Below are 5,000 nucleotides of genomic sequence, written 5' to 3'. Positions count from 1 at the left end.
CCTGTGTGTGTGTGTGTGTGTGTGTGTGTGTGTGTGTGTGTGTGTGTGTGTGTGTGTGTGTGTGTGTGTGTGTGTGTGTGTGTGTGTGTGTGTGTGTGTGTGTGTGTTTATTTTTTACATTTTTCTTGCTTGTTTGTTTGTCTTGCCTGAATTTATATATTTACTTCAGTTCGAGGTTTGCCTACGCCAGTTTACCTACGCCGAAATAAAACACAGGTGTGAATTCACTCCAATTATTGACAAGGTGACGGGTTTTTTTTTTTCTCTCATGTAAACACCCCTTACCACCTTATCCTCTAACCCTTTCCTCTCCCAAGATAGGTGAGCGGGCAGGTGAGCACAGGTGAGGTAATTAATTATCCACCTGGAAGCACCTGAAAGTCAACAAATAAAGGGTTAGTGAATGAACGGGTAAAAATGAATAAATAACTCACTTTTTTTTTTCCACCCCAGGCTGGCAAACTTTTCACCGTGTCCGCGAGAATCTGTGGAAAGAGTAAATAAATAAATACAATTAATAAACTGATAAATATGTAAATAAATAAATAGTTAAATAGATAAATATTACAACAGCGCCCCTCTCCCCTCGCCGTGTGTGTGTGTGTGTGTGTGTGTGTGTGTGTGTGTGTGTGTGTGTGTGTGTGTGTGTGTGTGTGTGTGTGTGTGCCAAAGAGAGAAATTCTGATAAACGAAGGAAAGGAAAAGGAACACGAAAATAAATATCTCACACAGAAAGACTGGAGGAAAGATAGGGAGAGAAGACCACAAAGGAGAGAGAGAGAGAGAGAGAGAGAGAGAGAGAGAGAGAGAGAGAGAGAGAGAGAGAGAGAGAGAGAGAGAGAGAGAGAGAGAGAGAAACGAGGTCAAACAGGTATACTGATCATTTTGTTTACACACCTTTACTCTCCCACCTGTAACCTCCACCTCTCACCTGCCCTACACTAACCTAACTTTTGCTCTCCCATGCCTCTCACCAGCTGTACCTCTTCCTCTCACTTGTACCTCTCATCTAACCTAACCTAATCCTAATATCTCTCTCTCTCTCTCTCTCTCTCTCTCTCTCTCTCTCTCTCTCTCTCTCTCTCTCTCTCTCTCTCTCTCTCTTCAGAAATCAAGAAAACATAAGGAATTCATTTTACCGTTTGTTACCTCTCCCTCCTCTCCCTCTCCCTCTCTCCTCTCCCTCTCTCCCTCTATTGTGCCTCCGCGGTCTAGTCATGCACAAGTTTGGGTATTGGTGGCTAATTATGTCAAGGCTGGAAGTTGCTTTATCATCCTGAGCATCACGTCTGCCCTCCTTCCCTTCCTTCCTAACTGTTTCCCTCCCCTTAGGTTTCTCTTTCTCCTTTTCCCTTCCCCTGTTTCCCCATCCCCTTAGGTTTTACCCCTGTTTTCCTTGTTAAACTTTTCTTTCCCCCTTTTATTTTTCCTAATGTTGAGTGTAATGTAGACTAATGTACACTTTCTCTCAACTTTATTGCTCCCTTTCTTGCTTTTTATTCATGTTCTGTTTTTTTCCGCTTTTCTTTCTCCCAAATCTCCTTTTCTCCGTCTCTTCATCTCCTTTTTTTCCTCCCATCTCCCTCTTTCCGTAGGCATCTCTCATCCACCTCCCCTCCTTATCTATCCCGCACCTCGGCGCCCCTGCCTCACAGGAAGACACCAGAGGGTTTGGGAGAAGAGACCTCACAGGGCTAACTGATCAGGAAGAGGAGGAGGAGGGAGGAGAAGAAAAGGAGACATTCTTTCTCTCCTCCACGTTCTCCATCTCATGATACTCTCCTCTCTCGCAAGTGGAGGAAGGTTCAGACTTTTCCTCCACCCCCTCATCCACTTCTCCTACCCAGGTGGCGACAACACGCCCTCCATTTGACGGCGTGAAATGCATGTAATGGAATATTTTTTGGCGTGAATGAAAGGAGTGGTGCGTGGCTTTGTCAGGTGGCGCGGGGCCAAGGGAGGCCAAGTCAGGCGAGGCAAGACTACCCCCACCCACCCCCCAACTCGTCTCCCCCAGACAACTATACATATGGTGGATATTGGGGAAAGAGGAGACAGGGGGTGGTGGGCGTTCCGGGATCATAGGGCAGGGGGTTAAGAGAGCATCGCTGTGGAGGTTGGGGGGTAGCAGGCAACCCTCACCCCTCTCCCCTCTATCCTAATCCCCACCCGCCCGCCCTCCCCAGCCCTGCCCAGCCCGCCCACCAGCCGCTCTTCCCGCCGCCTGAGGACGCCCAGCGGAGGGTCAAGTTTTTACGGAGCGGCGAGGAAAGTATGTGTTGAATATCGTCTTCGGAAATGGGAACAGAGCGACACGTCGGCGACAACTGGAGTAATGACGAATCTAATTTCATACGGGATTGGCGGGCCAGTGTTCACGCCTCGCTGCCCGCCACGCTGGGGGAGGAGGGGCAGGGGAGGGGGGGAGGCGGGCCCACACGCTGCACCTCCAAACACAGGGTTCCAAACACTGCCTTTGTTTGTTTGTTTGCTGAAGGAAATAGCAAGACTGTGAGTGTTGCGCCGCAGGACGTGGCGCAAGAGGCGGAGGAGAGGCAGAACGATGCTGCCCTGTGGCGGTGTGGTGGTGTGGTGGTGGTGTGGAGGCGGTGTTGTGGCGGTGTGGCGGCGCCCAGCACGGACTTACCGCCACGTCGCTGCCGCCCGTGAGACAGCAAGTATGTGTGTGTGCGCGTGGTGTGTGACTGTGTAAGCTTCTCTGTGTGTATACGCACACAAAGCATATGTACATACATATGTATGTGTGTGCATTTAGGAATGAATGTCAGGTCTGATGTGTGTTTTTTGTCAATAAAGTGAATGTGAATGTGTAAACATGGGTCACTTTTGGCGTGCAGAGGTCGTGCAGCAGCAGCAGCAGCAGCAGCAGCCCCACCGAGACTACCGGGGCGTGCACTGGTAAGGCGAGCATTCCGGTGTGTGTGTGTGTGTGTGTGTGTGTGTGTGTGTGTGTGTGTGTGTGTGTGTGTGTGTGTGTGTGTGTGTGCGCGCGCGAGCGGAATGTACATAAAACATTTGCCTGATCACCTCGGGAGGAAGGACTTTCCTTTGTGTTGCGTGTGAGTGTTTACGGAAAAACAGGAGAGCCGCCCAGAGCACGCCCTGCGCCCCTACCCACACATACACACACACACACACACACACACACACACACACACACACACACACACCGCGGAGAGGCGGGGGTGGCGGGGAGCACAGGGACACAGTGCAAGGCGTCCTGTGGGTGCCGGACTCTCGCGCCCTCAAGAGGCAGCAAAGACCTCTCCGCTGGTAAGTCAAGGACCTGTGGGGCGTCAGGTCGGCGCCGCCCCACGCCCTACATGCCGCACCGCAACGCTGAGGGCACCGCCACCACCTCCGCCGCGTCCCTGTCACGGTACAGTGGCCGCGGTGGTGGGGTCGCCGCGCCCTCACCCCTCCCAGCACCCCACCCCCGCACCCTCCTCGCTCATCCGCCAGACGCACCGCAGCATTTTATGGAGCTAATTAACGTTCCCTTTGGGTGATAAACACAAACAAGCGGCGCGCCACACCCCGCTGGCCGCCGCGGAAACCTGATGTATGCCGGCCAGGATATTAAGACCCGCGGACCGCGCCTCGCCGCGCTCCGCCGCCTTCTGACGCAGACTCCCCCGCTGTTCGTCGCTTTCGGAGCCGTGGACGGGAACAATGGCGGCAAGCCTCGCACAAACAAAAGAGCAGCGAGATGCAGCCAAGAAGGGTTAAACTGGGTATTGTAGAGCAGCAAATGAGATCTGTTGATAATTATACAGGGGAGTGATTCCGTGAGGCCACTCGGGCCAGGTGTGCGGGGCGGAGTGTTTGCCCGGCATCCCCTCACTCTGTGCTCGCCGCGGCCTTATGGTGATGAATTCTAAGGAGATTTTCGCTTGACTGCCTCCTGTTGCAGCTAATCACGTATCTGACGCCAATGAGAGGGAGGAGAAGGAGGATGAGGAAGAGGAGGAGGAAAAAGGGATGTAGAGGAGAGGAGGGAGAACAGTAGGAGGTAAGGGAGGCTGGAAGAAGGAAAAGGTTGGTGTGACAGGAGGAGAAGGAGATGACATACAAAAAAGGAGGAAGATGAGCAGTTGGGAAGCCATGGAGAGGAAAGGAAAAGAACAATGAGATAGGAAGTGAGGGTGAAGGAGAAGGAAGAGAAAGAAAAGAAGCAAAGGAAAGGAAGAAGAGAGGAAAGAGAGGATACGAATAGACATAGAGGAGGAAGAAAAGGAAAGGAAGATGATGAAAGAGGAGGGAAAAAAAGAGGCAAGAAAGGAAGGAGGGTGGCAGAAGATGAGGAGGAAGAGGAGGAGGAGGAGTGAACTAAAACTGGAGCCACGAAATCATAAATAAAGGAAAGTAAATAAATAAAAATGAAACATGAGGTTATCTCCCGTCTCTCTCTCTCTCTCTCTCTCTCTCTCTCTCTCTCTCTCTCTCTCTCCGTGGGTGCGTTACTTACTATCTTATCTCCTTCAAGACAGGGATGAGTGGAGAGAGAGAGAGAGAGAGAGAGAGAGAGAGAGAGAGAGAGAGAGAGAGAGAGAGAGAGAGAGAGAGAGAGAGAGAGAGAGAGAGAGAGAGAGAGAGAGAGAGAGAGAGAGAGAGAGAGAGAGAGAGAGAGACCTTTGTCCTGTGGTGTAATGCTGATGATGATAATGACATGAGTATACAAAGGAATACAAAGGAAAGCCAAACAAAAACAGACCTCTTGGTCCTTTCGATGCTGTTTGGTAACTACTTCTATCTACAGAGAAGAGAGACAGGGCAGTACAGGAGATGGCTCCAGTAGGAAGAGGAGGAGGAAGAGAAGAAGGAGGAGGAGGAGGAGGAAGAAAAGCAGGAGGAGGAGATGAGGAAAGGTGATGATGGTTATAATGATCCATTTAGTAGTAGTAGTAGTAGTAGTAGTAGTAGTAGTAGTAGTAGTAGTAGTAGTAGTAGTAGTAGTAGTAGTAGTAATAGTAGTAATA

At 50.8% G+C, this 5,000-nt stretch overlaps 1 protein-coding gene across 2 annotated transcripts in view; it reads right to left on the bottom strand.

The window, feature by feature from the left end:
- The window catches only part of LOC123512842 (forkhead box protein P1-like), a 697,058-nt gene that overhangs the window by 613,893 nt on the left and 78,165 nt on the right, over nucleotides 1-5,000 (bottom strand). For both annotated transcript variants that reach the window (XM_045269468.1, XM_045269471.1), the window contains exon 3: nucleotides 435-485. The gene's annotated coding sequence lies outside the window, so the exon portion shown is untranslated. The remainder of the gene's footprint in view (nucleotides 1-434; nucleotides 486-5,000) is intronic.

Source organism: Portunus trituberculatus, chromosome 34 (assembly GCF_017591435.1).
Source record: "Portunus trituberculatus isolate SZX2019 chromosome 34, ASM1759143v1, whole genome shotgun sequence".
Classification (NCBI taxonomy): domain Eukaryota; kingdom Metazoa; phylum Arthropoda; class Malacostraca; order Decapoda; family Portunidae; genus Portunus; species Portunus trituberculatus.
Note: the sequence above shows the minus strand (reverse complement) of the source record. Positions and strands in the feature narration are given on the sequence as shown.